This window comes from Capra hircus, chromosome 25 (genome assembly GCF_001704415.2).
Source record: "Capra hircus breed San Clemente chromosome 25, ASM170441v1, whole genome shotgun sequence".
Taxonomy (NCBI): domain Eukaryota; kingdom Metazoa; phylum Chordata; class Mammalia; order Artiodactyla; family Bovidae; genus Capra; species Capra hircus.
Window position 1 is genome coordinate 25,698,889 of NC_030832.1, and position 23,009 is coordinate 25,721,897.

Genomic DNA, 23,009 nt, shown 5'->3' on the forward strand with positions numbered 1-23,009 from the left:
AAAATTGGGGTTCTGTTGGTAAAAATGAGGGACAGGTGATACTGGGTACCAGAATTCCACTCCAGTTGGAATAGGTGAGCATCAAGCCAGCCCCAGGGCCCTGTTCTAAGTGCTCGTTATTTGTGGCAGACATTGTCCTTTCTCTGCCTGTGTCTCCTTGGAATTCATGCATGCTCATGCTTAGTCGTGGCTGACTCTTTGTGACCCCATGGACTGTAGCCCGCCGGACTCCTCTGTCCATGGGATTCTCCAGGCAAGAATACTGGCATGGGTTGCCATTTCCTTCTCCAGGGGATCATCCCAACTCAGGGATCGAACCCAGGTCTCCTGCTTGGCAGGCAGATTCTTTATCACTGTGCCACCTGGGGAGCCTCAGATCTCCTTGGGCCCCTTCCCCACTTCTACTCACGCGCATCCTTGCCTCTCTTCCTGAGTACCTCCTCTGTTCCAGTCTGCACCCCCCAACCGGCAGCTCTCACCAATGACTGACATGAGATGGGATATCATACGTGTTCAGTGTGTATCCGTGTGTGTTCTACACTATCTCTGAGAGCTCTCCAGTGGGTTCACCTCTAGTTGCCCGCAGTGGTAACTTGAGGTGCCTCCCTGCCTCCCTGTCTCTTTTCTCTACCCCTCTACCTGGGATCACCTAACATCAACAACAAAAAAAACTGATCTCAAATTCCTGGTTCAGGGTCTGTTTCTAGGAAACCCAAACTAGGACATCATCAAAGCCAGCCCCCCAGGGATGCATACCAGACCGCACTGGCTTCCTTCAGAATGTCCACGTTCCTGAGGCAGGAGCAGAGACTGAATGGGCTCTGAGTAGCCTCTGCTCCAACGATGCTCCCTGGTCCCCCTGCAGTAAGTGTGACAGGGGAGGGGCAAAGACCTCTCAGATCCTCAGGTCACAACCTCCAGGGAAGCAGCCATATCCAGCCCTAAGGGGCCTGAGTTTCCTGATCTCCCATGAGCAGTAGGGACTGGTACTGGGGGCCCGGAGCCAAATGTATTGGGTTGCCCAAGATGTTCATTCGAGAGGTTCTGTAACCCGAAGGAACTTTTTGGCCAACTCGATACTACCCATCCCTACAATCCTCAGAGGTCGAGTTGTTGTTATTCAGTCTCCAGGCTGTTTCTGACTCTTTGCTACCCCCAGGGACTGCAGCACACCAGGCTTCCCTTTCCCTCACCATCTCCTAGAGTGTGCCTGAGTTCACGTCTATTGAGCTGGTGATGCCATCCAACCGTCTCATCCTCTGTCACTCTCTTCTGCCTTCAGACAACAAGAGATGAGATCATTTCAGATAGCTCTTAGACCTGGCTTTAGAAAACAGAATCCCCCAGTGAAAAAGTTCTTTTTTTTCCTCTCTCTTTCTCTCTCTCTCTTTTTTAAACATTTATTTGGCTGCGCCAGGTCTTAGCTGCAGAATGTGGGATCTTTAGTTGCAGTATGGGGGATCTAGTTTCCTGACCAGGGATTGAACCCAGGCCCCCAGCACTGGGAGCTCAGAGTCCCAGCCACTGGACCCCCAGGGAAGTCTCTTTCCTCTCTTTTTTCCAGATCCCATTTAAAAGCATTCCCAGTTAGTAATTTTTATTTTGAAAAAAAAAAAAGAAAACAGAGAAAAGGGTAACCCTGTGCCTATCCATAACTAAAATCAATGGTAACATTTTATTATATTTGTGTCCGATGTTTTGAACAAAAAAAGACCAAAATATAACAGATAAAAGTGAACTCCCATGATCTGCCCCAGCCCCAGTCCCATTTCCTGGATTCCATCCCTAAGGGGCAACCACAGATGTCTTCTCAAATCAGCTGGCATGCTTTCAGCTGCAAGGGACAGAATTCCCTTCAAAGCAGCTCCAAGTACAACTCAATAGCTCTGCGATGTCATAAAAAGCGGGTTCTTTCCTCTCTGTACTTCCCGTCATCCTTGGCATCCTGCTGGCCGCCATCACAGAGTTGTATTTCCACAGGAGAGGTGTGGAGCCCATCAGGACTGTTGCTGAACACAGTGTTTCTCACTTCAGAATATATTCTCCAAAAAGGTGATGAGAGATTCAAAGATCCATGGCCTCCAGCTGCCATATGTCCTGGGCTGCCCCGCCGCCTTCTCTCTGATCCATCGTGGGTTCTGGTGGATTCATGGTTTTCTTTATCAGCTACAAATTGACTTGTGTCTCCCAGTGGCCCTGAATGTTCCCACTCCTGGCTGTGAGCAGCTTTGGTGCGCGCATGCTCAGTTGCTAAGTCGTGCCTGACTCTGTGAGACCCCATGGACTGTAGCCCGCCAGGGTCCTCTCACCATGGGACTTCCCAGGCAGGAATACTGGAACACCGGTTGCCACTTACTTCTCCAGGGGATCCTCCCGACCCAGGGACTGAATCTGTGTCTCCTGCACTGGCAGCCGATGCTTTACCACTGAGTCACCAGGGAAGCCCCAGAAGCTTTTGGACCTTTGCCTAAAATGCCGTTGTCTTCAGCATCCTAAGCCTGATCAGCTCTGAGCTACTCAGCCTCCAATGCCACCAGGGTCCCTGATCATGCGGCACGAGCCAGTTGCCACCAGCAAGGTCCTGGACTCGATGGTGGCCATCCAGGAAAGGAGATTGTCTCTGCACAAGCCAATCACAATGCAGATCAACAAGCCAGGAATGTCCTCTCCCTATCATGACGGGGGCCAGACGTGATAAGGAGCACCGCAGGACACAGACCACAAGGGCCATCGTTGTTCCACTGATGGAGACGGTCGATATGGCCAAGACACTGTCCCAACAGAGCCCTTTCAGTACGGCTGGTAGAGTGACCCAAACTCATACAGTTTGAAACACGATATCGTGTCCCACACTGCAGGCAGACTGTTTATGATCTGAGCCACAAAGACCCTCCTCCTACTACAGGACAAGGATTCTATTTCGATTTCTCTGCTTCCCGCAGTGGTAACAGGAACTTCTGACACATCAATGAATATAAAATGCAGCCAACTGGGGGGAAGGTGCATAAATCATCAGAAATCCTGAAGTTCCTGGTCTCACTTGCTTCCCTGCAAGGAGATCAGCAAGTGACCACCCGGGAGAATGAGGACATGTCAGCACTGGAGAGGGATATGGGCAAGGAAATCTAAATGGAGATCTCTGTTTTCCAGCATTTCTTCTGTGTCGCTATGGAGGTCACAGTCAAAGTTTACTTTGTGTTCAAATCACCCCCATCAGACTTCCTGGTGGTCCAGTGGTGAAGAATCCATCCCGCAATGCAGGGGACACCAGTTTGATCCCTGGTCCCTGAAGATCTCACATGCTGCAGAGCCACTAAACCTGCGCGCCCTAGAACCTGTGCTCCATAAGAGAAGCTATTACAATGAGATGCCCCCACTCACCTCAACTAAAGAAAGCCTGAGCGCAACAACGAAGACCCAGAGCAGCCAAAAATAAAATTAAATAAATAAATGAAAACCACAGCCATCAGGACCTTCTCTTGCAAAGGCAGCATTTGCTGTGGATACAAAACTGTGAGTGGGCCAAGGTGGATTGTCTCTGAATTCAAACAGATGCTCTAGTTCTTCTCTTCAGATACACTGTATTGGTTCAGCCTTCCAAGAAGCAAGCCATGATGGGGTCAGATGTGCAAGGGATTTACAGTACAGGGCAGGGAATGCTTGAGAAGGAACATGCAGAAGGAGCCAGAGGAAGCTGGGAGAACCATCGGACTGCAAGACAGCCGATATTTGGCAAAGGGAGAGAAGGAAGGAATAGGGGATAGGAAGAGTCTTTAACTGCAGTGCAAGGTTAAGAAAGCTCCCACAAAGCCAATGCAGAGTCCTTGATCTCAAGGGGCCCATCAGAGAAGCCCTGTGTCTCCCAGAACTAGACGTTTGAGAGTCCCTGCCGCACTCAGTCATTAGCTGGGATGGGCTGGAGGGGATCAAAGGCACCTCCTGTGTGAGCTCTGCAGACTCCGCGACTGCTGCCCCCAGGGTCAGCAGCCCTGCCGTCAGAGCTCCGGGCGGTGCGTTTTCAGGACTGCCCCATCCCGCCCCTTGTGCCGCATAGCTCTTCCATGGGGGCCGTGAGCCTCTCTTTCCAAGCAGAAACTTTCAAGAGGGAGCATAGTGGAACGAACTACAGCTCCCCTGCCCTCTGCTGCCCTTGACCTGAGGACGTAAGTGGTACTCATCTCCCCCACCCCCCCACCACCCATTCTCAATTATCCGAACGCTCAACTGTCACCTGGGAAGATCTTGGTGGGTTACCTGGTGGTGTGACCTTTAGTCCTGAAGGGTCTCAACTCTGGGTTGCATGTAAAATCGCTTCAGTCATGTCCGATTCTATGGACTGTAGCCCGCCAGGCTTCCTCTGTCCGTGGGATTCTCCAGGCAAGAATGTTGGAGTGGGTCACCATGCCCTCCTCTAGGGGATCTTCCTGACCTAGGGATTGAACATGGGTCTCTTACATCTCCTGCACTGGCAGATGGATTCTTCACCACCAGCACCACCTGGGAAGCCCAGGCAGGTTAGGGGCTTCTCTGTGGTCCAGTGGTTAAGAATCCACACTGCAATGCAGCGGACACAGGTTTGATCCCTGGTCCGGGAAGATCCCACATGCTGCAGGGCAACTAAGCCCGTGTACCACAACTAGAGAAAGCCCACGTGCAGCAACCCAGCACAACCAAAAACAAAAGTTACAAAAAGTTTAAAAAGCCAAACTCTTGGTTAGCATAACCAATAGATCACTCTGATGGCTTACTGGGTTCCACGTGTATATCTTCCTGCTCCCACTTTGTAAAAGCAGCCCTGCTTTTACCTAATTGGTACTAGAATTACCAATTTTAATAATTGGCCAGGGTACTTCTAGTAACTTCTATTAAACAATCAGGGTCGGTGTCTACCACCAGAACAGTGACTTCTCTTCTTACCTGCTGGTCCCACAACACAGAGTTTCCAGAGTGTCCTGGCAGCAACCATAGCTGCTTAAATTTTAGTGAGACCCATGCTATGTCCCCTAGTAAGAGTTTGCCCCCTTTAGGGACCAGAACTTCCAACCCTGCAGAGCTGGGGGGTAGGGAGGCCTATTACCCACAGTGCACTTTGGCAAACTTACTAATCACACGCACTCAGTTGTGTCCAATTCTTTGCAACCCCAAGGACTGTAGCCTGCCAGACTCCTCTGCCCATAGAATTTTCCAGGCAAGAATACTGGAGCAGGTTGCCATTTCCTACTCCACGGGGTCTTTCTGATCCAGGGATTGAACCCATGTCTCTTATGTGTCCTGCATTGGCAGATGGGTTCTTTACCACTAGCACCACCTGGAAAACCCACTAATCACAGTGGTAGGAATCAAATCCCCAGTTGAAGAATCAGGGATGGCTTTTGCTGAAAGTGGCCTTGAACAGCACTACCCTTGATAACCATGGCTGGGAACATTTCAATTCTACCTCTGCCCTTCTCTAGGCCTCAGTTTCCTCATCTGCAAAAAGAGGAAGTACTCTCTAAAAGCTAATGTTCTAGGACTCAGGTGTTAGACTCAGGAAGTTATTCCCTTCCCCCTTCCTCCCTCTCTAGTCTCCCTCTACGAGCTGCCCAGTAAATCAAACCCCTCCATTCATTTGATTTCGGCAATAAGGCCGCAGGTGGAAAGGATTAGAACACAGTTAAGATGAAATCTGAAACACTGGCAGGACAGGGAGGAGAGAGGAAAAGCAGACAGACATAGAGGAGACATCTTCAATCCCCACGCCCCACAACCACACAGCGTGTGGGGTCATCTTAGTTCCCTGCCTGGGGATCGAATCAGTGCCCCTGCAGTGGGAGCGTGAAGTCCTAACCACTGGACCACCAGGGAAATCCCCACAGAGGAGGTAGCTTGGAAGAAAGCTGTTTGGAGTACAAGGAAGAGAACATGTTCTAGACAGAGGAGACAGAAAAACAGAGAGGGGTTCTAGGACGTTCTAGGAACACCAGCTGAGGTCAAGGCCGAATGGAGAAGAGGCAAAAGTAGGAGACTCAAAAGGCTGAGGGCTTTGAATGCCAGGATAAGGTTAGATTTTTTCGGAGGTGGTGGTTGTACAATTGCTAAGTCGTGTCTGACTCTTTGCAACCCCAAAGACTACAGCACACCAGGCTTCCCTATCCTTCACTATCTCCCAGGGTTTGCTCAAACTCATGTCCATTGAGTCTGTGACGCTCTCTAATCATCTCGTCCTTTGCTGCCCCCTTCTCCTTTTGCCCTTAATCTTTTCCAGCATTAGGGTCTTTTCCAATGAATTGTCTCTTTGCCTAGGTATTGGAGCTTCAGCTTCAGCATCAGTTCTTCCAAAGATTATTCGAGGTTGATTTCCTTTAGGGTTGACTGGTTTGACCTCCTCAAAGTCCAAAGGACTCTCAAGCGTCTTCTCCAGCATCACAAATTCGAAAGTATTTTCAGAGGTAACAGGAAGTTACTGGTAATTTTATGTAGGGGACTAACCCAATCTACTATATACTTTACGGAGCTGATGGTCACATAGACTTGGATTCTTTTTTAAAAGTTTTGATAGAGGCTGGAGGGAGACAAGATAGGAAGTAAAGCAATATTCTTTCCAGCAGAGGTTTGATGGCCCTGGGCCAGATTTGGTCCCAAAGAATATTTGGTGGCTCAGTGGTAAAGAACCCACCTGCCAATTCAGGAGCCCAGAGTTCGATCCCTGGGTCAGGAAGATTCCTTGGAGATGGAAATGGCAATCCACTCCAGTATTCTTGCCTGGGAAATCCCATGGACAGAGTAGCCCTGTGGGCTATAGTCCACAGGGTCACAAAGAGTCAGACACGACTTAGCAACTAAAATACCAGTGTTTCATTTGACCCATTCAGTATTTCTGAATTTGGGGAATTCGTCTCAAACATTTAAAAGTTGGACAATTGGGGAATTCCCTGGTGGTCCAGTGGTTAGGACTCCACACTCCCACTGCTGAGGGCCTGGGTTCAATCCCTGGGTGGGAAAATAAAATCCCACAAGTTGTGTGGCATGGCCAAAATTGTATTTTAGAATATGGATTCCCTGCTTGAAAAATCATCTGTCCACACAGGGCCCATGATACTTCAGTTTGCTTCATCGCCACCATTCCCTATGTTGTCACACCTGAACCTAGTCAGTTTGCAATCAATGGCTCTCAAACTTCTAGAAATGGGGAGTTCCCTGGCAGACTAGTAATTAGGAGGGTTCAATCCCTGGTCAGAGAATTAACATCCCACAAGCTGTGTGGCACAGCCAGAAACAAACTCAAGCTTCTAGAAGAACGGAGAGGTGTGGTTGGAAAGAGTATGCTGGGTGAACAGGAAAGGTTGCAGGGGTTTTCTCCTTAGGGAAACAGTGTGGATGAGGCTGTATGGAAGAGGCTGAGAAAGAAAGGAAAATAGAGCCTGGGAGGGTGAGCTGTTCCCATCTCATCTCCATCCTCATTCACCCCGCTTCCTTCCAGGTCATCAATTTCCAGTTACCAGACAGTGGTCCTTCATACCTGGGTAGTGCCTTTGCACATGCTGCTGCCTGGAATCCCCTTCCCTCTCTTCTATCTGGTGAACTCTGTGAATCCCAGCTGCATCTCATGACTGGCTACTGCCTGTTTACAATAGGGGTCGAAAACGCAACCTGGGCTGACTTGACCCTGAAAGCCCCAGTTTACAACCTCTTTCCTAAGTAGGATTTCCTGAGTTAGTTCTCTGAGGTCCTCCTCGGATGGATGGATGGATGGATGGATGGATGGACGGATTGATGAATTTATATCGGATTGCAGAGCTTAGATGTTTCCCTCCTTGAATAAGACACAGGCTCCGCCCCACAACAGACTGGGACAGTCTGAGACAGTCTGGTCCCGCAGGGGCCTGGAGGGTGGACCAGGTGACCCTCTCAGACTCCCCCGAGTCCCCTCTAACCTCATTCTCGCCCCCTTGTGGGCTCTGACCTAGAAAAGACGGGGATGAAGGAGAGAAGCAGCCCACGGGCGCTAGGACCCAGCGCGGCCGGAAGGCGGGGTGGGGGCGCCGCGCGCCACTCCCTCCGCGCGGGGAAAATCTGCGCCCCGCGGCGCGCGGCAGGAGGGCGCGGCGGGAGGGCGAGCGCGCGCCGGGGATAGTGCGCGTGCGCGAGGGCGCGCGCCAAGTGGGGCGGACAAAGGGGCGGGCGGTGGCGCGAGAGCCGGAGGGCGGAGCCGCGGGCTAGGCGGGCAGGTGCGCGCAGGCCGGAGGGCGGAGCCGCGATGCCGCGATGGAGCGCTGCCCGGGCGGGCGCCGGGGCCGGGGCCCGAGCACCGGGCGGAGCGCGAGCCGGAGCCACAGCCGGAGCCCGGACCAGGCCGGGGTCCGGGACCGCAGGGCCGGGCTGCTCGTAGCGGCGGCGACGGAGCCCCCCAGCGGCTGAGGGGCTTCCTCCCAGCTCCTGCCGGTGGCCGGGACTCAGCAAGCCCCCGCAGCCGGGGAGCGCGGGGATCCCCCACCACCACATCCAGGACCCAGAGACCTTTAGGAAAGCGAGTGGCCCCCCCAGATCCAACAGAGATCGACTCCCCACCCGGGGAAAGCGGAGACTACCTCCGTATTCAGAAGACAGCGACCTCCCTGCGGTTCCGCGGACTCCCCCTCTTCAGTCTGGGCCCCCACAAGACCTAGAACGCAGTGACCCCCTGTCCGGGATTGTGGGGACCCCTTCTCAAGATCCTGGCCATTACAACTCCACACCTCAAGACACGAAGATCCAGCTCAGAACGCCCCTAGATCAGGGGTCTTAGATCCCCCGATTCCGGCGCACAGAACCCCCAAATCTAGGGACCCGAGGACAGCAAGAGCTATCCCTCACCAGCAAGAGGCTTCGGGGACCCCCACTGAAAGCTCCAGGACCAGGGCGACTGAGCCCCTCGCGGCCCCTTTCTCATCCCGGCCCATGATCGTGGCGCCCTGAGCCCCCCGGGCCGGGCTGACGACGGAAACCGAGACGGCGCCCAGGCCCCCTGCCGCGGCGTCCCCGCGGCCCCAGCTCAGGTAAGCCGGGCCCAGGTGAGGGGCAGCAGGTGAGTGGCCTCCGAGGTCCCTAGCCCTGCAGGTGGGGAAGGAAGTATGGGGTGCGCACGGCCCCCTCCCCAGCGTCGCCATGGAGCCGAGGCTGAAGGACGTCTCTTTGTGTCTCGCTTGGAGGAGCCGCCCCCTCCTCCTCTCCCTTCCCCCACCCCCCACCCTATCCCTGGGGTTCGGGCACAGCTCCCCAGACCGCGGGGGAGTGGTGGCAGAGACCCTTCGGCCGCGAAGAAGGGAGAAGAGGGTGGGGAGTCCACCCCCAAAATCGCGAGCCTGGAGCTGTTGGGACCCTTGGTCCTTGGAGGATATACACCCCTCCTCCCAAGGCCAGGTTGAGTTCTCAAGTGAAGTCCTCTCCTGGGAAGAGAAGATTTGGGGTGTCCACAGGTGAGGGGGCCTGCAGTGGGTGGCCCTAGGGTGATGGCTGGGGCTTTGGGTGTGTGTCTTTGTCTGTGAAAGTCAAGGAAGGGGTGTGTTTGAGAGAATGAGTGGGATCTCCTTCTTTTCTCTATGATCCCATTGCACCCCCCCTCACCCAAACTACAGGGGGCGTGGGGGGATCTTCACCCAGGCCATACTTTGTGCTCCCTGCAGGACAAGGAGGAGGGGACAAGCCCTTTCTAAAGTGAGGCTCTGGTTTCTGGGGAGGGGAATAAGTCTGGATCAAGGAGCCATTTCAGGTCAGGGCACCTTTCTGTCCCCATTTGCCCCAGGGGCAGCAAAGCCAAGGCTCTCCCTTGTCCTCCTGACCTCCGGGACACCCAGGGCCAAACCGCAGGTGGGGTCAGTGTGTCCTGGACAACCAAGGAACCATTCTAGGTTCCGGCTTCAGCTTTACAGGTGGTGTACAAAGCAGTATCCCCGCCCGGCCATCAATGAGGTCCTGAACCCCAGCCCCTGCAGCTCATGGGAGGATGAGAGGCCCAGGGGATGTTTTATCCTTGAATTCTGGATCAGAGGTCCTGAGAAGGGATGGGACCGTGCAAGGGAACACACGGAGCCACTGGGGTGTCCACCAGCCTCCTCTCTCAGCCCTCTGCATGCGAACAGTGATGCTGAAGAAGGTACGACTCTGGGTACAGGTAGCCCCACCAGGAGTTCCTTTGTTCACTGGTTCATTCAACAAACCTTTTAGCTAGTGTCTGTGAGGTACCAAGTACTGGAGTCAAGGTCCTTTTTCCCACTTCATCCCCTTTCCTGATCTTTCCTGTTCATCACGTCTCTGGGCTGTTCTCAATTTGCCCGTACTTGGTTGGACCAGTTGAGGTGGGTCTGGTCAGTTCTGATCCCACACCTGAAGCGTCTGAGCCTGGGTAGCAGATTCCTCTTCTCCCCACTTCCCAGGACCAAGTGCCCCCACCCCTACGTGCTACTGGTGTTGACTTAAAGGGTGGGATGTGGTCAGCAGGAGAAGAGGCTTGGGGGCTCCAGGTCAGACCCCTGGCGGCCCCGCCTTCAAATTCAAGGACATTTGAGACAGCCCCCAGCCTCAGCTCAGGCTGTGGGGGAGCCAATTGCCCTGAAGACTGGGTGACCTTGGGCAAGCAAGTGGCATCTCCCAGAGAGAACGACAGCAAGCCATTCACTCTGCAGCTGGCAGGGTGGATGTGGATCGCACCTGGGCCTGCAGAAGTATCCAGGTGTGCCCTCTCCATCTCTAAAGGAGCTCCTCTTCCCCCACTGGCTTCCCAAGAGCCCAGGGCCTTGTCAGACAACTCACCGGCAAAGGAGTGGAGTCGGTGGCTAAATGAGTGGAGATTTGAGTCACTGTGACTAGGGAAAACCACCAAGAGACCAGAGGGAGACAGAGAGTAAGCTCTTCCCTCCAGGCTCACCTGCGATGGCTCCCCATTGAGTCTGGAATGAGCCCTTTGCAGTGTGACCTGAAACCACCTCCCAAGCATCACCTCCTGTTCATTCCTCACTCTCCATCCTCTACTTCGGGCTCATCTCTGTCCCCCAGCTCCTTCCTTCCACCACGTGTTGTTTCCCTGACCTGAAAAGCCCCACTGCAGGATGGCTCACGGGCAGCGCTCTGTCTCCACCCTCCCCTTTTGCTCTGACCTGGGCTGGCACAGAATGGAGAGCAGAGCTGGGCTGGGTGATGGTTGGTGGCTGTGAGAGTGTATCTCCATCTCCAGACTCCGAACTCCAGGAGACAGGACCAGGTCTGTCCCCCACTCCCCGCAGCATCGGCTTTGCCTAACCCAGAGCCCAGCATATTGTATAGCACATGTTGTCAAACACAACTTCTCGACACATTTTGTTGATCCAAACAGTGTTTTTCTCCTGTTTGTTGCCATGCTAAACAAACATGCAGTGTCACATACAAATATTGATCTGGGGGTCCTCTTGAAAAATCAAATGCTGTGACAAGCCCAGACCAGAGCTGAAGAATGATGACCTCCTTTAGGCAAGCTGTCATCATCTAGCTGGCCCCAGGCCCCACCTGGCCTGTTCACTCATTTACATGACCTGCTGGTCCCTCTTGTAGCATCTAGCTTTGCAGGCCTAAGGTAGAGGCCGGAAAATGTTTGCTCAGCAGGCGACCTTTGTCTCTGTATATCTGTGCATTCAGGTCTTCCCTGCCTCCCGCGTGGCCAGGTTAGAACAACCACAGAGCAGCAGCTCTCCGAGGTCTTTTAGGCCAAGAGATGAAGTGAGCCTGAATTCCTCCATTAGCCAGAAGCATCTCTACCCTGGTCTCACTTTACACTCTGGGCCCCATCTTATGCCCCTTCCCCTCTTCTAGAAGGATTCAGCCAGCAAAATCCTGTTTTAACTGTCCCACATGACGCGGAAGCAAAAGTCCCAGGTGCTAGACCAAGGTCTTGCTGAGGCCTCGTGGGGGAGGACTGCCCTCCAGGCCTCAGTTTCCCCATGTGTCAGGGAGGAATTGGACTAGAGGTTCTGTCAGCTATAATCTTCCTCCTTGTTCTAACACTCTAGGACTGAATCTAAAGTGTTCTAAGTTTTGGTCAGGCAGAAGAGGTGGGGGGGGGTCTCAAAGTCATGCAAAAATATTAACCTACCCTAAACATTGAGGAAACCAAGGGGTGATACTAAGTAGCTGCACAGGGGTCAGGAATCAGTAGTGGGCCCCAGGCACAGGGCATGTCCCTAGAAGAGGGTGTGCTGTCTTCCTGGATAAAGGTCAACAGCATCCTGAGGCCAAAGGAATCAGCAGAGCTCTGTAGTTGAGCTCTGGACTTCTGGGGTTTGAATTGCCACTGTGTGACCTCGGGCAAGTCACTTAACCTCTCTGAGCTTCATTTTATTTATGTGGAAAACAAGGATAATACCTACCTCAGGGTCAGCAGGGGGATTAAGTGAACTAAAGCATGAAAAGGGCTTTGGACAGGATCTGCCAGGTGGCATTACCACCAAGGGTTACTCATCCACTTGCCAATGCCCTTTCCAATAGGAGCCAGTTGTGCTCAGAAACTATTCTTGATTTTCCTACTGGGGAAGCCAGAGGGCTTTTCCCCTCAGGAAAGGGGAGGTGGGTGTTTGAGCAGTTCTGTGTGGTGCTTAATGACATGCCCCTGCTATGGGTAGGGGTAGGGTGAAAGTCAAGCCTGAGGGGTGGGATCTATGTTAGCTGTAGCTGAGGTCCTCTTCCTGACCAGAGCTGCTTTCCAGGTGAGGTACTTGCCAGGCTTGTGTCCCCAGACTTCCTGTCCAGGCAGATGGGCCTCTGGCCAGACCCAGACCAGCATCTCCAACAGATGTGTTCTGCTCCAGGCTTCCCCCTCCCTCCCCGACTTCCTTAGTCCCTCTTCGGTCCCAGAAAGCTGTGGCATAAAGTCTGGTGGGGCCCTAAGAGCACCTCTCCTCTCCTGTCCTTCTTCTCCCCCTCCTCCTCTCCCCCCACCATATAGCTTGGCCACAGCCTGAGAGGGGACAGGTCTAGGCTCCCAGCTCGGCCCCGATTCGGGGAGCCATGTAATATCAGGGTTCAGGGAAGCATTTTTTAGTGTCAAGTGTCCCACGTCGGTCTCTGGACATCCCCTCTCCCATAGCACGAAGAACAGCACCTCATTAACCCAGTGTGGGGATTTGAGCCCAGCCCTGTGAACTCCCAAAGGTTCATGTGAAACTAACATCAGAACTGCCTCTACCCCTCTCCAGCTGTGTGACCTTGAATGAGGCAGTCTCCTCCATCCTCAATTTCTTCTGATGAAGAATGGGAATAGTATGAGCTCCTTCCTAGTGTGGGGAGGTTTACATGATCGAGCACTTATAATGGCACCTGCTATTTAAGTATTTGCTTATGACTTCTGCCACTGGCTGCAGCGTCCGCGATGAGTGGATCCAGCCACTGTGACTCCCTTCCTTGTGGCCTTAGCCAGTCCTGGGAGAGGCAGAGAATGTTCCAGCTGCCTCTGCATGTTGGGATGACCCTGAGGGGCAGGGATGGGGACTGGTTAGTGGACAGGATAGAGCCTCCTCCTGGTCAGGCCCTGTAGAGGCTGTACCGTTCTCCACCCCAGGATAGCTCCTCATCTGATGGGCCCGCAACATAGCAAGAAGGTGTCTTGCTCTCTCGAACTGGGGGCCCACAGTCCTAAGGCAGATCAGATCATCCCACTCTGAGAGCTCAGGTACCTGCCAGCCCTGATCCTACATGTCTCCAGGAAGTGCAGCGGGACCCGCAGTTAACAGGGTTAGTGGCCAAAAGCACAACTTCTCGACCCACTGTGTGACCTTGGGCAAGGTGCTTAGCTTCTCTGTGCCTCAGATCCCTCAGCTACAAAAAAAAGGGGATGAGACTAGTCCCTGACTTGTAGCGTCATAGTGAAGACTCAGTGATGAAGCTGTGTAAAGTGCTGTGAATGGCACCAAGTACCCTCTATGCTTTGCTGTTAATATCAGCCCCCTGAAGCCCTGAGCAGAAGGGGAATGTTAGCCCCATTTTACAGGTGGGGAAAAAAAAAAAGGATTGGGCTAAAGGTCTTTACTCAAGCGTCCATATCTAGGATTCAGAGAGGATTCTATCCATCCTTCCATCATTCACACACAGCCCACAGGGCATGGCCAGACAGAAGGAACCGGCAGAAACTAACTTGAGCTCCAGCCGTTCCTGGACATACTGCCCTCACACCTCACCTGGGGCCACAGCAGCTGAGAGCTGCAGCACCGAGGAATCTTCGAAGGAAGCCTGAAAGGCTCCCCACTCCTTCTCTCGGCCCCTCCAAGGACAGTGGTGGGATGCTGCTGGCCTGAAGGGGTCTCTGAGTGCAGCAGGGTCAGGTTCCTGCTGTCTCTTGGCCTCTTGGGGCCTGGCGCATGGGCTGGCTTCAGGAAAGGTTTGCTCAGGTTCAGAGACTGGCACGCATCTTACTTGGAGTGAAAGGCAGGTCCTCACTGCGGCCTCCGAGGCCCTGTCCACTGCCCCCGACCCCTTACCTCTGCCCTCCCCTCTGGCCCTTGTCCCTTACCCACTACTTCAAGCCACACCGGCCTCCTCACAGTTCCCTGAGCACACCAAGCACAGCACATGCCTCTGCCAGGAGGACTCTTCCCCTACAAGATCCACAGTCTCCATAGGACTTGCCTGGGTGTCCAGTGGCTAAGATTCCAAGCTTCCAGTGTAGGGGGCCCGGGTTCGATCCCTGGTCAGGGAACTAGATCCCACAGGCTGCAACTAAAGACCCCATGTGCTACAACTAAGACCCAGTGGAGCCAAATAAATATTAAAAAAGACTCACAGGCCTACAGTTCTCCATGTGCTTACACCCTTCTCAGTAGGGCCTTTCCTGACCCCCTCGTCCCCTGTCCTCCTACCGTTCCATTCCCCACCCCCAGCATTTCCTTGCCTCTCCCTGCTTTGTTTTTTTGTTTAGAACATCCTCTTTAAAAAAAAAAAAAAAAGAACATCCTCTTACTTATCTTTATCATTGTCTGTCTCCAAATAAGAATGTAACGTCCTTGAGGACAGGGCTGTTCGTCTGGTTCATGAATGTATTCCACCTCCAAGCACATAGTAGGTGCTCAGCAAACATCTACTGAATGTTCTGGAGCCAGGCAGAGCTCTGTAAGCCATGCCCTAACTGCGTGCCACTGGACACGTCACTTAGCTGCCCCATCTCTGAGTCTCAAGTCTCCTGCGCAGTGAGGAATATAATGGGAACAGCAAGAGCAGCTTCTCCTAAAATGGTTGTGAAGTATGAATGAGTCAATATGTCTAAAGTACTTTAGGTGGTTCATAAATGTCAGCTATTATTAATAACACTTTAACCCAGACCACTATTAACCCTATTTCCTGACAAGGAAATGGAAGCACAGAGAAAGCAAGTGACTTACCCAAGTGACTTCTTCATGGCAGGATGTGGTGGTGACCTGGTTCCACCCAGGGGGGACTGAAACTGGGCTCCAGGCTCCCAAGCTAGGCTGCATCTCCCCTTCCATCCCTTGCTAGGGGTCAGGGCAGGGGGCCGCAGAGAGGGCTGGGGAAGGGCTCCGCTCTGCAGGGACCCTCTTGCTCACCCACCCAGTGACTGCCCCCTTCCACTGGTGGCCGATCAGCCAAGGACCCTGAGGGCCAGGCTGCCCGCATCACCCAGCAACAAGGCTCATGCCTCCTCCCGCACCCATAGGGGCTGCCACAGGCAGGTTGGGAACAAGGAGGCCCAGGGCTCCCACCTCCCCTCAGGGCCTGGCTAGAACGCCTATCCCAGCTCTGGGCACCAGCTGCAGGCAGGCGTAGCACAGACTATTAATAACCACCAAGGCTGTGCCCTGGGGAAGGGGCAGACTGCGCCAGCTGGGCAGGAGGCTGAGGCAAAGGCTGGAGCCAGAAGCACCCTGGCAGCACAGGGAACCCCAGGCCGCCCCTGGTGGGGAGGGCAGCGGGAAGCAGGTCGTTGCCAGCCTCTGCTGCTTGATCTTGGGTCAGTCTCAGCTCTCCCTCTCAGTCTCCTCACCTGGGAGATGTGTGGCGGGGGAGGGGGTGGTGGTGGTGGGGGGTGGTGCTACGTGATCTCCAAGGTCCCTCCTGGCTCAGGCAGGTCTGGGGGGTGAGATTTAGCAGAGCTAGTATGGCCCCCATGTCCAGCCTAGAAAACCAAGACACTCAAGATGGTACAGCGTCTTCAGGGTCCAGGATGGAACCAAGGTCTCAGTCCCCTCCGTGCAGCAAATTCTTACCAAGCATCTGCTCTGTGCCAAGCACTGTAGGAAGTGCCCCTTTAACTCTCACAGAAGCCCATCACGTTAAATGGGCATTCTCATCCCATTTTACTGATGGACAAACTGAGGCTTAGTCAGGCTTAGGCAGGGGATAGAGCCAGAATATGCACCACGAGGGGAAGATGAAAAGATCTGAGAATATTCTCCTCTTCCTCTTGAGCCAGAACGGAATGTTTGGTGGAGTCTGTTATTTGTGTCAAAGAACCAAGGAGAGGGAGAGGACTTGCCTGGCCTCTCTTACAGGCTTCTCGGGGCCCTGACGTCATATGCAGAAGTGTGTAGGTGGTGGCTGGGGACAGTTTTCAGGGTAAAGAGAACCGAGACTTTGGTGACCCATGAAGGAACATGAAATAGCTCGTTTCCTAGATTGGAAACTTGTGCAGATAAGGGTCTGGGGGCAGGGCTGCACAAGGTTCCCTGGGCATGAGCAGCAAAGGCCAGAGCTTTCCCAGGCAATTCACACTTCTCTTTTTGGGGTGAGAGGACCCAGCTCTGGACCACCTCCCCCACCCCCGCCTCACTTGCAGTGGATGGGAGAGCCCACGTGTGAACTGATTTCTACCCTGGGGTAAAAACCAGGAGGGTCAGGGACACCCTTCTGAGAAGGTGTTAAGTGGCAGAGAACCAGACTAGGGCACTGGCTGTGGGGGAGGAGGGGGCGGGCTCCCCTCGGGGGTGAGTGTCAGGGGGGTTCCCAGCTCCCCCACCTTCCTGAGCCTGGGCCAGCTCCATGTGGTGATTCAGGGCAACCAAGCTGGGCCACTCCTCCCCACCAGGCCCCTCTCTGGGGATGCCCACCCCAGGGTGCTGAGCCTGGGTGAGTGGGCACCATCTCCCCTCACACTCTCCCTTGGGATTGTCTGGCCCCCTAACCATGCCTGGTTCCTTATATCCCCCTAGATCCAACAGGACTGTACCCAGTGAAAATTTAATTCTCACCCTGCTCCTAGTCATTCAGTTCCCACTTCTTTCCCCAGACGTTCATTCATTCATTCACCAAAATTTAGTAAGTTTTCTACTATGTGCCACGCACTGTGCTAGCTGGGATTACAGCAGTGAACGAGACCAGCCTGACAGAGTCCCTGCCCTCCTGATGTTTACAGTCTCATGGGGAAGAGAGACATCCACAATAGACGTTATGTTAGACAGGGCTACGCTCTGCTGGGGGAGAAAGTAAAACAGGAAAAGGGGAGTGCGGTAAGATAGCGCTAGTTGAGAAGGTGCTGTTGGAACAGAACTTGGAGGAAATGAGCCACATGGATGTCTGGGGGCAGAGGGAACAGCTCCCGGGTGGGGAGCTGGCATGTTCAGGGAACAGCAGGGAGACCAGTGTGTCTGGAGCAGCAGGAGGGACGAGACAGGTCAGAGGGGTAAATCAAGGGCTGTTGTAAGGACTTGGACTGAGATTGGGAGCCCCTGGAGGGTGATGCGCCGGGGAGTGATGTGGTCTGATTGGTGTTTGATGGGCTCTCTGGCTGCTGTGTCAGGAGAGGTTGAGGGGGGTAGGGAACAGTAGCTGAGCCCTGATGATGGCTCAGAACAGTGGGAGTGAGTGCTGAGGATGGTCAAGCACCTTCATTAGTGTCTGGTTGCATCCAGAGTTACTTTATGCAAATGCAAGCAAATAAGAAACCTATTCCTGTTTCCCCCCTCACTTCAAAATAACGTATTAACAAAGTGATATGGAGGCCCAGAGAGAGCCAGGAAGTGGGTGGCAGCTGCTGTGTCCCACAGCCCTCTCCTGATGACTGGGGTGGGCCAGTGGCACAGCCCCCTGGGGGACATCAGGCTCTGTATAGAAATCCCAGGTGCATTCATCCTTTAACCTGGCAACCCACTTCTAGAATCGATCCTACAGACACACCTGCCAACTGCCGCAGGACTTACGCACAAGGCTGCTCATTGTTTGTGGCAGCAAAAGGGCGAATGTACACAGTCAACACCTATCAGTTGGCTAAATAAATGGCAGTGTCTATATCCATGGGCTTCCCAGGTGAATCAGTGGTTAAAAAATCCACCTGCAATGCAGGAGATGTGGGTTTGATTCCTGGGTCAGGGAGATCCCGTGGAGAAGGAAATGGCTACCCACTCCAATATTCTTGACTAGGAAATCTCGTGGACAGAGGAGCCTGGCGGGCTGCAGTCAATGGGGTCGCATTAGAGTTGGACATGACTTAGCAACTAAACAACAGCAACAACCTATATTCAGACAAACCTTTTCATGCCCTGGGGGCCTTGTTCTGTCAGCAGTTCCTCTGTCCTGCAGTCCAGCCTCCTTGGACCTCCCCTAGCCTTGCATTTAATGCCAGCCCGGGTGCTGTCCACACCTGTGGTGCTGAAGATAATGGCGCTGGAGGGAGGTCTGGGCTGCAAACCAGAGACCAAAGACAGGGAAAGGGAGACAGAGCAGGAAGCATTCAAGGTTCAATTCCCAGCTCTTCCTCTTACCAGCTAGGTGACCTTGGGCAAACTGCTTAACCCCTATGAACCTCAGGATCCTTATTTGTAAAATGGGGTTGCTGTGAAGATTGAATGGCAGCAGCAATGTAAAGCATTGGCAATTGAGAAAATAAATAGTCATTTTGACTATTAATCATTTTAGAGGCTGTAATGCATAGTGGAGAAGCGTTTGGACACTGCAGTGATAATGCCTAGATTGGAATCCTGGCCCCACCACTTACTGGATGGATGGTCTTGATCAAGTGACATGACTTGCTCTATGCTTCAGTGTCCTTGTCTGTAAACTGGAGTGAATAATAGAGTAGATGAGTTCATTTACATGAGGGACTTGGCACAGGACAGGGGTTCCTTAAGTGTTAGCTGTTGCTGTCAACTTCCTCTCCCTTGTATTCAGCATTCTGATCGTGGCACCCCAGCCTCTCTGTTCACAGTGACCAGTGTCGCTCACCGCCACTCCCATCTCTGCTGTGTTTGGGGCTGGGGGCTGTTATAGGGAGATAGCACCTTGTCCTGCAGACGCCCTGGCTTCTAGTCCAGCCCTGCCACTGACTCTGTGTGATTTTTGAGCAAATCGTTGTCCTCTTCTGGCCATCAGTCTCTGCACCTGTAAAATGGGGCTAATGATATCTCATGCAGACCCTTGAGAAAATAGCTATGTGCCTGCAGGGTCACATTCAGGAAAGCCAAGATATAAAAAGTTACAGCTTCCCAAACACGTAAAGAATTATTCACCCAGCATTTGTCACACCCTGGCTAAGAGCTAGGAATAGCAAGATGATTAAGGCATGGGGCTTGCTTTCAAGGAGCTCTTGGGTTTCTTGCTAGATTGTCAGTCCGCTTCAAGGCCCATTCGGGTGTCACCTCCTCCAGGAAGGCACCCTGATCCCCACTGCCAGTGTCCTTCTTGGAAATGGCAGAGCACTGATCATGGCCTTCCTGGCCTTATGATTATCTGAGTCCTTCTTTGCTTTGCCTCCTTGATTTGTAGGCTCATACCCTCTATCTAACCTACTCACCCAGTGCCAGTACCCAGCACAGTGCCTGGGCTTGAACAGATGTACTTGTCTGGAGGCTTTAGGCTGTAAGCTACATAAATTCAACTCAAATTGGCTTAAGCTGAAAGGAAATGTATTGATCCAGGAAACAAACTTTCAGGAGTATGACTGACTTTAGGCATATCTGGAGCCAGATGCTCAGAGTCATCAGAAATCTCTCCATCTTTCAGCGCTGCTTATCTCTTTGTTGCTTCTTTCTCAGGCTACCCTCATGCTGGCCAAGCCAGCCCCCAGCAGCTCCAGGCCTGTGTTCTCCAGCTTTGTAGGCCAGGGGTCAGAGGTATCTCTTTTCTCAAAACTTAAGCAAGAGTCCTAAAGTGAGATCTCAGTGGGTCACCTTGGAGCACATGTTCATCTTAGAACCTGCCAGAGTGACCTTGCAGATGGGAGGCACCCCGTGGTTGACTGGCCCTGGACCAGCTCTGCGCTGAGAGTCAGGGTGGGGACAGCCCTACTGAACCAGTGGACTGAAGGAGGGAACCACTCCCCAGAGAAAGGGGAAGTGATGCTGAACAGGAGACCACACTAGAGGCCAACACAAGAAACCACCAAAAATGCGAACGAGGCAAGGATCAGGTCAACTCTGGCCTTGAGACAATTTATCTGACCCCACAGGTCGGGAGGACTGGAGGGGAGAAACCTGGAGACAGGCTAGGGGAGAATGTGGGGCGCAGCCAGCTGGCTCAGCCACACAGGCTGAAGGAATGAAGTGACAGCCCCTTGCTGGTGTTATTGTTGTTTGGTCTCTAAGCCTGGGCTGTAGCCCGCCGGACTCCTCTTTCTATGGGGTCTTCCAGGCAAGAGTACTGGAGTGGGTTGCCATTTCCTTGTCCAGGGAACCTTCCTGACCCAGGGATCGAACCCAGGTCACCTGCATTGGCAGGCAGGTTCTTTACCATTGAGCCACCAGGGAAGCCCAGCCTCTCATTTGACACAGAAGCAAAGTGAAGCAGGTGAGAGAGGCCAACTTCCATCCCGATTCATCACCTGAAATTCCACATCGTGGCTGCTTTCTCATGGGAACTTTTAGTGAGAGTGCAGATGCAGAGAGGGGACCCCTCCCCCAAGGCACAATCACTGCTTGATGGCATCCTTCCAGGCCAGGGCTTTGTAAGGACACCCTTGGGGTTTGCCTGTGCAAAGGGCAGAGCATGGGTCCAGTGACCTGAGTGAAGGGGCCCCGGCATGGGGACTGAGAATCTCAGAATCCCAGAGTGACAGTTAGAGAGGGCTGGCTCAGTCCAATCTCACCCCCCACCGATTCCCCCCAACAGATGGGCTTCCAGTATCTGCTTCTCTGCTCCCAGCGATGAAGAACGCACTTCCTCCCTGCTGTGAGACTGTGAGACTGTGAGAACTGTCTCATTTTTGAGTTGCTGTCTGCCTACAGGAGCCTCGCAGGACACAGCGCATGAGAGCATGGGATCTAAAACCTCATAGCCTGAGTTCAAATCCCACTCTGCTGTTTATTAGCTCTGGGGCAAGTTACTCAACCCATCTGTGCCTCAGTATCCCTTTCTGTAAAATGGGGATAAGAGTAGCACCCACCTCGCAGATTTGTTGGGATGAAATGATTTAATCCACTGTTTGCATACCACCTGGCATACAGTCAACACTCAGTAAATATTTGCCAGGATGATTATTCTCCCGCAAGACAGGAGAAGAGCAGATTCCCTTACCTTCACAGACTGGTCACCCTCCACCTAATCCAGTAACTGAATTCTTGTCGCTTGGTTGCCAGTGTTACCACCATCTGGGTTCCCTTCTCTGGCCACATCCCAGGAGTCCAAACACTGAGGTGTGAATCTCAGCTCTTTTGCTTACCTGCAGCATAACCCTTGAGTCAGGGTGATGTCAGCTGCTCTAACAACTAAATCTCATATACGTCAGCAGCCTAACAGGACAGCATTTTACTTCCAGCTCACAAAATACCAGAGCAGGTAATACTGGTCAGCAGCGGGCCTCCAACACCTGGGGACCCAGGTTCCTCCCATCTTTAGTTCCACCACCATCTTTTAGAGTCTTGGGGTCCTCTGCATCAAGGCACAGAAGAAGAGAGACACTTTAGCCACTCTTAAAAGCCCCAGCCTAGAAGTGACACCTCGTTTCTGTTCACATGCCACTGGGGAAAACCTGCCGCAGGTGACCATAGCTGGATGCAAGGGAGGGGAGGGACGTAGCTCCCTGCTGACCGCCACCCTCCAGAACAGCTCTGTATCACAGGAGGGAACACAAAGCTCTGACAGGCAGTTGGCCATCTTTGTGATAACCACAATACGTCATCAACCTCTTGGGCCTCTGCTCTTCATCCGTGAGGGAGATCACCTGATGGAGGCAGCGGTTGCACAGCTCTGTACATTTACTGAAATCATTGGATTGTACACTTGCTATGGGGGAGTTTTGTGATTGCCAATTGTTGTTCAGTCACTAAGTCGTGTCTGACTCTCTGCGACCCCGCGGACTATAGCCTACCACGCTTCTCTGTCCGTGGGATTCCCCAGGCAAGGATACTGGTTTGGGTTGCCATTTCCTTCTCCAGGGGATCTTCCCGACCCAGGGATCAAACCCGTGACTCCTGCATTGGCAGGTGGATTATTTACCACTGAGCCACCAGGGAAGCCTAGATATACCAGTTACACCTCAGTTGAGCAGATTTTTAAAAATAGGAGGCATCTTGCCCCCTTCTGAAGGCACTTATGAGGACTCAGTGAGTGAAATTTTGCCAGTCTGGCACTGTGTGTGTGCGCGTGTGTGTGTGCTCACGCACGCATGCATGGTAGGGAAGGGGGTCCCAGTGTAGACCTGACTTGGGTTACACACTGGGTGTTATTTTCACAAAGGTGGAACCCAGCTCGAGCCACCTGCCAACAGGAAGTGGTAGGTGGTTCGGTCTTGCTTAGGAAACTCTCCCCCACCACCGTGGCCCGCCCAGCCTGTGGCGGAAGACCCAGCCCACAGGGCTGGAGCCTTTGTGGTCAGGGCCACCACCGCTGCCATGAAGACTGGGCGAGGCCCTCTTGCCTTCACCACAGATGGGGAATTGAGGGCCTCCCTTGGGATCAGCAAGGACACACACTGGAGGTGCAGGTCACATGGGGTCCCCAAGGGCAGCACAGCCCTCAAGTGTGCAGTACCAGCTACACAGGGTGAACGGAGGCCAGCCAGGGCCTCCACGCCTGGTGCTGGGAAGTTCACGGCCACCAAGTTCTCAGCTGCTCCTCCAAGGGGAGGAAGTGATGATGCTGAAGGTGAAATA

At 53.2% G+C, this 23,009-nt stretch overlaps 1 protein-coding gene across 2 annotated transcripts in view; it reads left to right on the forward strand.

Annotated features, from left to right (window-relative positions):
* SBK1 (SH3 domain binding kinase 1) overlaps positions 1 to 23,009 on the forward strand; it is a 53,377-nt gene that overhangs the window by 18,594 nt on the left and 11,774 nt on the right. The window contains exon 1 of one of the 2 annotated variants that reach the window (XM_018040963.1): positions 8,234 to 9,014. The exons of the other annotated variant lie outside the window; for it this stretch is intronic. The gene's annotated coding sequence lies outside the window, so the exon portion shown is untranslated. Of the gene's footprint in view, positions 1 to 8,233; positions 9,015 to 23,009 lie in introns of those variants that run through there. 2 annotated transcript variants of the gene reach the window in all.